Below are 9,405 nucleotides of genomic sequence, written 5' to 3'. Positions count from 1 at the left end.
ATTTTAGTGACATCAGTAAAGAGACAATAACAGGCTTTGGAAGGTGAGTAAGAATGAAAAGGGAATGTCTGCCACCTACCCTGAAGACATACATTTAAAGGAACTATAGTAGAGAGATAAGAGGAAAACAAGAAGAGTGGAGTTTCACTGAACCAAGACAAACAAGTTTCAAAAAGGAAGGTGAAGTTGGCCGGGTGTGGTGGTTCACGCCTGTAATCCTGGCACTTTGAGAGGCTGAGGCAGGCGGATCACAGGGTCAGATCGAGACCATCCTGGCCAACATGGTGAAACCCTGGTTCTACTAAAATACAAAAATCAGCCGGGTGTGGTGGCACATGCCTGTAGTCCCAGCTACTCAGGAGCTGAGGCAGAAGAATCACTTGAACCCGGGAGGCAGAGGTTGCAGTGAGATGAGATCTCACCACTGCACTCCAGCCTGGTGACAGAGCAGGACTTCATCTCAAAAAAAAAAAAAAAAAAAAAAAAAGGAAGGTGAAGGTAAACGTTTTTAGTGTTACTTAGGGATCCAATTAGATGAAGTCTAACAAGGTAAACATACAGCCAAGTGAAGATCATTTGTGATTGTAGTTGGAAATAACATAGTGGTACATAATGAAGATGGTTGCTAGATTGGGCTGACTTTAGGAATCAATAAAGGGCAAAGAAGTAAAGACTGGATGTAGACAAGTTTGAATAATAGGAGAAAGGGTAGTAGCTGGAGAGATTTGGAGTAAAGAGATAATATGTTTAAAATATGAAAAACTAGAACATGTTTGAATTCTAATGTGATGAACGTAGTATGGTGAGGTTTAATATGCAGCTTAATAAAGTTTAATATAAGCTTCTGAGAATGGGGTGTAGATGTTTAGAGCACAAACAAAAGTATTGGTTTTTGCCATGAGGTGAAGGGATACTCCCACCATTCTTTCAGGAGTAGAAAAATGGGTGGGTTGGTTTAAATTACTTGTTTATTTATTTACACCTAACTGTACTAAGCAGTGATCAGAATATGTGAACTGTATAATGTTTTGTGTTTCCTAAGAACTGTGTGGCAGCCACTGCTAATTACTAACCAAATATATATATTTTTTATTCTTTATGAATAGATCTTCAGTTTTGCTAACAGTAGTATTGTATTTAGCTACAAAACTACTTATCCCAACCTCTTTGTAGCCTTGATGCCATTTCTACTGTTCCTGGCCAGTAAAATATAGATATATGATTATAGGTTTCATGGTAAGATTATCTGCTAAGAGGAAGGTGGATGAAATACTGCAAGGAGGTTTTAGTGAAGAAGATCTCTATGTATTTGAAAGTCCTTCCAATTTATCAATAGAGCCATCAGTGGAGAAGACAGCAAAGCAAGTAGCAAAGTCTACGTGATTGAGGAGAGGTCATTTAAATAAAAGATAGCAAGGAAGAGAGGGAGAAAGTGGTATAACTAGATGGTATGAGCTTCAAAGGACGGAGTGGTTTTCTCCAGGCTGCAATGGTTAGAAGCAGTGTTAGGGAGTAAGGAAGATACTGATCCCACTTCCAACCTGTGGATATGTGGAATACATGAGAATAAGCCCCCTTGTGATGTGATTGTTGTCAGGTAGGTGTTTTTTCTTTCCCAGGGAACAGCCAAGTTTAAATTAATGAAAGGAAATGTTCAGGGAAATAGTTGAGGATATTAAGGGAGTTTATTAAGGGAATCTCAGAGGGCACCATGAAAGAGTCTCCAGAAGGACAGGGATTTAGGGTTTCTGGCTTTGGCCTGAGGAATACAGAAGATTGTAGTGACATTATTGATAGAGGAAAAAAGACCAGATCAGGGGCTATGACCAGTGAAAACAAAATTTAGAGGGAGTATAGGTTAAATCCCAGCAGTCTATAAGAAGATGATGGGTATTTAGGTCTACTGGGATTCATTTGTAGCTTGGAAAGGAGAGCCTGCAGTCATGCTGTGAAACCAAGTGGTTTCAGGTGTTAGCAGCCCTGGTGGGTATAGCACTAGCCATCAGTAGTTAGAAAATGGTCCCAACTGGCCGGGTGCAGTGGCTCACGCTTGTAATCCCAGCACTTTGGGAGGCCGAGGCAGGCGGATCACGAGGTCAGGAGATCGAGACCATCCTGGCTAACATGATGAAACCTCGTCTCTACTAAAAATACAAAAAATTAGCCAAGTGTGGTGGTGGGCGCCTGTAGTACCAGCTACTCGGGAGGCTGAGGCAGGAGAATGCTGTGAACCCGGGAGGCGGAGGTTGTGGTAAGCCGAGATCGCACCACTGCATTCCGGCCTGGGTGACAGAGCAAGACTCCGTCTCAAGAAAATCGTCCCAACTGCATGTGGTCCTTGGGTGAGATCATCTTAAGGAGTACTCAGCAAGGGATTGTACTTTGCTTGGTTAGGACTGGAATTTACACTCTAATTTTGGCCCAGTGATCTTGGAACAGATTGAGCATCTCAAATCTGAAAATCTGAAATTCAGAATGCTCCAAAACCTGAAACCTTGTGCGCCGACGTGACTTTCAAAAGAAATGCTCATTGGAGCATTTAAAATTTTGGATTTTCAGATTTGTGATGCTCAACTAGTAGGTATAATGCAAATATTCCAAAATCCAAAACAGTTCTGGTCCCAAGTATTTTGAATAAGGAATACTCATCCTGTACACCAGCAGGTAGACTCAGGCACAGTCTCGCCCGGCATCTCACCTGGATTTTATTGCAATAGCCTCCTAACTGGTTTCTCTGACTTGAATCATACTTTCCTTTAGTATGTTTTCTATGCAGCTGCCATGGTATCCTATTAAAAAACAAAACAAAACAAAAACTTTGTGGTTTTTAATAATAAAACTAATACATGCATAGGAGAAAACAATGTAAATAACTTCTGCCCTACACAGAAGGGAAACCCTGGATTCTACTGCCTTAAAAAATTAATATCGTAGGTGAATGTGCATTCTGTCAGACTTTATGTACATACAAACATTTTATAAAAATTGAGTTATACCTTTTATCCCACATCTTTTTTTTTTTTTTTGAGAAGGAGTTTTGCTTTTTCCCAGGCTGGAGTGCAGTGGCATGTTCTCGGCTCACAGCAACCTCTGCCTCCTGGGTTCAAGCAATTCTCCTGCCTCAGCCTCCCAAGTAGCTGGGATTACAGGCATGTGCCACCACTCCTGGCTAATTTTGTATTTTTAGTAGAGACAGGGTTTCTCCATGTTGGTCAGGCTGGTCTCAAACTCCTAACCTCAGGTGATCCGCCCGCCTCAGCCTCCCAAATTGTTGGGATTGTGAGGCCATCGCCCCCAGCCTATCTAACATCTTTTTAAACATCTTTCCATGTCAGTGCATGTAGTTCTATTTCATTTGTAATAGCTGCTTAGTATTTGATTATATGCTTGTACCATAATGTATTTGATCCATTTGCCTCCAGAGTTTTTATAACAATACTGCAATCAATAATATTGTTTATATATTGTGCTTTCCTGTCAACTGTTCTCTACACTTCCCAGGGTGATCCATCTAAAGTACTAACCTGATCACATAAGATTTCACTTTTAATCTTCTTCTGGCCTTTTTCTCCAGTTAAGATAAAATCTTTTTACAAGACCTTGCTCAAACTCTTGCCTTTTCAGGCCTTATCTCTGGTTATTCCCTTTATCTTCACTGTCTCCCTAATTTAACCTGTCCTATTTATCCTTTAGGTATTGTGTCCTTCATCTGCTTTAACAATACTTGTCACACTTTCACACTGTATTGCCTGTTTGTGTATTGTGCCCTCTACACTGTAAGTTTTGGTAAGGTGGGAACTTTGTCTAAATTTTTCATTGTTTTATTTCTTGGCCCAGTGTAGGTGTTCAGTTAAATATTTACGGTTCTTCAGCAAATTTTGTGCCTTTTCTTTTACTTACCATTCTAGTGGAAGTTTAACTTAAAAGCTATTTAAGTGATTGTAAGGTAAAAGTTGCAAGGAGGTGGGTGCAATGGCCTGTGCCTGTAGTCCTATCTACTCTGGAGGCTGAGGTGGGAGGATTGCTTGAGCCCAGGAGTTTGAGACCAGCCTGAGTAACATGAGACTACATTATAGTAAAAATGCATGGAATTAATTTTTCTTCTAGGTATAGGAAAATGTTGCACCATAACAGGTGTGCAGAAACTAAGACTGTTGGGACAACAGCAGTTTAATGTTATTTATATTATGTCCCTCTCCTAGTCCTTCTCCTCTCTTCCCTCATCCCACTCACCACCACCCCATTCACTACACAGACTTATTTTTTGTAGAGCAAGTGTTCATATTCTGTTCCATTATGTATTATAATATGAAAAGGGATGAGTTGACCAAGTATTGGTGAGTGTGTCGTATACTTGCTTTAGACTACCAATGGAAGCATAAATTAGTACAAACTTACTGGGTGGGTGTGGTGGCTCACATCTGTAATCCCAGCACTTTGAGAGGCTGAGGTGAGTAGATTGCTTGAGCCCAGGAGTTTGAAACCAGCCTAGGCAACATGGCAAAACCCCATCTCTACCAAAAAAAAAAAAATTACCCATGGTAGCATGAATCTGTGGTCCCAGCCACTAGGGATGCTGGGGTAGGAAGATCACTTGAGCTGCAGTGGGGTTGAGTCTGCAGTGAGCTGTGTGCACCACTGCACTCCAGCCTGGGTGACAGAGTAAGACCCTGTCTAAAAACAAAAACAAACCAAAAAAAACTTGGGACAGTAAAGCAATAAATGTCCAAAGCTGGAATATTTATACCCTTTAAATATTTAAAACCCAGCAATTTTAAACTGAGATTTTATAAAAGGATTCTTCATGTATAAGTAACAATATTCACCTCAGTTTCATGCCCTAGTGAAAAACTGGAAAATTCCTAAATTCCCAGTAACAGTCAATAAAATGGAATATAATGCAGTCACTAAAATGTATTTCTGTGTGGATTGACATGTGGAGATATATTTGATACATTATGAATTTTAAACAGTCACAAAATATGGTATGACCTTTTAATGCATGTTATAAATATGTGTGTGTGCATTGAAAATATGGAAAGACATAACACCAAAGTTTTATCAATGGTTATGTCATAATTTTTTTCTTTTGTCTTTTTTTAAGATGTCTAGTTTAGTGAACAGAGCTGTGGTCTATTTCTTAAAAATAATTCTATCATTAACTTTTTAATAAATACTTTTTAAAGCATGATTTTAATATCTTCAAAGTTGTAAAGTAAATAATTTGCTTAGGCTGTTGTTGGACACATAGATTCTTTTCATTTTTTTAAATACCAGATTTAAAAAATTAAAAAATATATTTTTATATTTTATAAATAAATATATTTTATAAATATATTTTTAATAAATAAATATAAATACATATATATATTTTTTTTTTTGAGACAGAGTCTTGCTCTGTCGCCCAGGCTGTAGTGCAGTGGCACGATCTCTGCTCACCGCAAGCTCCACCTCCCGGGTTCATGCCATTCTCCTGCCTCAGCCTCCCGAGTAGCTGGGACTACAGGCGCATGCCACCATGCCCAGCTAATTTTTTGTATTTTTAGTAGAGACGGGGTTTCACCGTATTAGCCAGGATGGTCTCGATCTCCTGACCTCGTGATCTGCCCGTCTCGGCCTCCCAAAGTGCTGGGGAAAATATATTTTTTAACTTACCATTTCTATCTCCTACCTTTTAAAGGCAAACTTTTTGAAAGTGTTGATAAAGGGTGTGGATACTTTTTAGACTTCCTCTTACTCTAGGCAGAATTCAAAATATGAAGGATACAAATAAGTTTCTCTGATAAGAACAGGGAATTGTGTTAGAAAAAGCAGTCAGGGCTAGGCACAGTGGCGCACGCCTGTAATCCCAGTGTTTTTGGGAGGCAGAGGTGGGTGGATTGCTTGAGCTCAAGAGTTCAAGACCAGCCTGGGCAACATGGTGAAACCCCATGTCTACTAAAAATACAAAAAATAGCTGGGCGTGGTGGCACGCGCCTGTAGTCCCAGCTACTGGGAGGCTGAGGCAGGAGAATCACTTGAACCCAGGAGGCGGAGGTTGCAGTGAGCCAAGATAGTGCCACTGCACTCCAGCCTGGGTGACAGAGCAAGACTGTGTCTCAAAAAAAAAAAAAAGGTCTCCATGAGAAAATAACATTTAACTTGAAATACGAAGGTAAAGAAGGAGTAGGGAGCTCCTTCTTCTGGCTCCATGGGCAGAGGTGGAGGGACAGAGGAAGAGCTTTCTAAATAGAACAGCAAGAGCAAAAGGACTCATCAGGATTTGACATATTTGTGGAACAGAAAGTAAGTCCAGTAAATGGAAAACTGTTAGGCAAAGGGGTAAGGAGAAGAGTATATGAAACCAGATTGAAAGGAGGCAGGGGCCAGATAAAGACCTTGCTAGCTATGACATGAGTTTATACTTTATTTGAAGAGTTATGAGGAACTATTTAAGTTTTTCAGAGATTGAAATTATTTGTTTTAAAAAGATCACATTTTTGTATAAAAAAATCTTGAGAGACTAGGAAGCTATTTGCAATAGTTCATGTATGAAATTTGAATGCCAAATACTAATTTCCTTAGCATTCACTTATTTATTTATTTTTCTTTATTTTTTAATTTTCTGTAAGTTACTGGGTTTCCTTTTTAATTTTTCCATAAGTTGCATTCACTTTTTAAAAGACAATGAGATTTGTTTTAGCATAAACAGGAAATTCATGGCTAATACATGTCATGACTTAAATTCACCTCTAACTTAAGAAATGCATGTCAAATACATAAAATTATATTTTCTACCTATGAGCACAGTTTCATGGGAGTTTTGATTTTTCTAAAATATTTTTTGATGCAATATCCATTTTTTTCCATGCAATTTTGTCCTTTGTGATATTGAGGGTGTTCATGATGCAGAATTTATTTTAAAAAATTATTTCTGTAATATTTATTTCTCCCTTTTTTTGAGACAGTGTCTCACTCTTGCCCAGACTGGAGTGTAGTGGCACAATCTCAGCTCACTGCCACCTCAACCTTCAGGGCTCATGTGATCCTCCTACCTCAGCCTCCTCAGTTGTGGGGACCACAGGCATGTGCTATCACACCTGGATAATTTTTTTATTTGTATTTTTTGTAGAAATGGGGTCTCACTGCATTGCCCAGGCTGGTATCAAACTCCTGGGCTCAAGCAATCTTTCTGCCTTGGCCTCCCAAAGTGCTGGGTTACATAATTTATTTTTTTTTGTTTTGTTTTCTTAAAAGAATTGTTAACATACCAGATTAATTTTTTACACTTTTTGCCACTTTTTCTGTGTCCTGCCTTTTAAAGGCAGACTTTTTGAACGAGTTGCTAAGGACTCAGACTCTTTCTTCCAAATCAATCATACCCAATAGGCAGGTTTTGCTACCTCTCTTTGCTCTGAAATTTCTTGGATCTCTTCAGAGGGATTTAACAAATTTCCTGTCCTTTTTCTCTTTTCTTTTTCTTTTGTTGGTTTTGTTTTTTTTTGTTTTGTTTTGTTGAGATGGAATCTTGCTTTGTCGCCCAGGCTGGTGTACAGTAGCGTGATCTCGGCTCACTGCAACCTCCACCTCCTGGGTTCAAGTGATTCTCCATGCCTCAGCCTCCGTGAGTAGCTTGGATTACAGGCATGCACCGCCACACCCAACTAATTTTTTGTATTTTTAGTAGCAATGGGGTTTCACCATGTTGGCCAGGCTGATTTTAAACTCTTGACCTCAAGTGATCTGCCTGCCTCAGCCTCCCATGCTGGGATCATGCTGGGATCATGCTGGGATTACAGGCACAAGTCACTTAGCCCACCTTACATACATTGATGTATGATAGAAAATTCTTTTGGGCACATCACAGCAACAAAAGTTAACCCAGCTTTACCTATTTGTGAGTATCTTAAGTCTCCCAAAGCATTTGATTGTTGCTTTCCAAGAAAACACAGAATTGTGGTCATTCTCCCATGACTATTCTTTACTAATATTGATTGCATCTGTTGTTCTATCCCCTTTCTGCATTCATAGTAACTTCTTTTTCCAATGCTGAAGATTAGTTTTAATAACCTTTTGGGAGACTTTTAAAAAACTTTTTTTTCCTGAAGAATAATACATAAAGGCATGCAGCTTTATGAATTTCCCCAAATAGAACACACTTAACCAGTCCCCAGATCATGAGAGCCAAATTAATACTTTTACTACTTTTGCAATATTCCTAGACTCATCTTTTAAACGTCTCCCTCCTTTCTTGTGCTATTGTCGTGCTATTTACTTCGGTGTATTTTATAATCCACCAGATATTGTTATGAAAGTCAATATTTATATCAGAGTTGACAAACTTTGTCTGAAGGTCCTGAGAGTAAATATTCTAGGTTTTCTTTTTTTTTGAGACGGAGTCTCGCTCTGTCACCCAGGCTGGAGTACAGTGGTGCAATCTCAGCTCACTGCAAGCTCCGCCTCCCAGGCTCACGCCATTCTTCTGCTTCAGCCTCCCAAGTAGCTGGGACTACAGGCGTCTGCCACCACGCCCGGCCAATATTCTAGGTTTTGCAGGCCATATATGGTAACTGTTGCATATTCTTATTTTTCTAAGCAGCTTTTTAAAGATGTTAAAATCATTCTTAGCTCAAAGGCCTTGATTTGGTCCATAGACCATAATTTCCCAACACCTGACTTGTATTTATCAACATATTTACCCCTCCAGTGTTATTTATTTCTGCATTTCCAAGTTTCTAAGATCATTTCATACTGCCTGAAAAACTAGTATTTCTTTTAGCCTAAGAATGCTACCGTAAATTTCCTCTATTTTTATTCTGAAACATCTTTATTTCTGAAGGATATTTTAGCTCAGTATGAAAAGAGGTTAGTAGTTTTTCACAGTGTACATATGAGCCCCCCGTCCCCCACTGCAATAGTTTTTCTTGAAGGGACCTGCCTCTCCCTTAGTTGAGAATATTTAAGTGAACTGGCTTCAACCATATGTCAAGTAGTATGTTTGTGGGCTATCCATTTATTTCTAGGAACCCTATGATCATTTAGTCATTGCCACCTATATGGTTAAAAATCTCATTACCAGTGCATCCCTTGGACTCTTGTGCAGATTTTACCCAACCCCTCCCATGCCAAGATCCTATGATCTCTACTGAAATTGGGATCTTACTTTCATTATAGAAGTTCTGCATCATCTGCAGTCTAGAGAGGGTGGGTACCACAGAGTTGTCCAAGGATGGTGGTAAACTCCTCACCAATGTATTTCTTAATACCCTGACGGGAGTGTCTTTTGGCCTTTCTCTGGCTAAGGGAAAAAATGAACATAATAATTCATTCTGATAGTTACATCTCCCTCTAAAGCAGAGGTGTCCAATCTTTTGGTTTCCCTGGGCTACACCAGAAGAAGAATTTTCTTGAGCCACAATAACTGAT

The sequence above is a fragment of the Pan troglodytes genome, chromosome 10 (genome assembly GCF_028858775.2).
Source record: "Pan troglodytes isolate AG18354 chromosome 10, NHGRI_mPanTro3-v2.0_pri, whole genome shotgun sequence".
Lineage (NCBI taxonomy): Eukaryota > Metazoa > Chordata > Mammalia > Primates > Hominidae > Pan > Pan troglodytes.
This window is presented reverse-complemented; position numbering follows the sequence as displayed.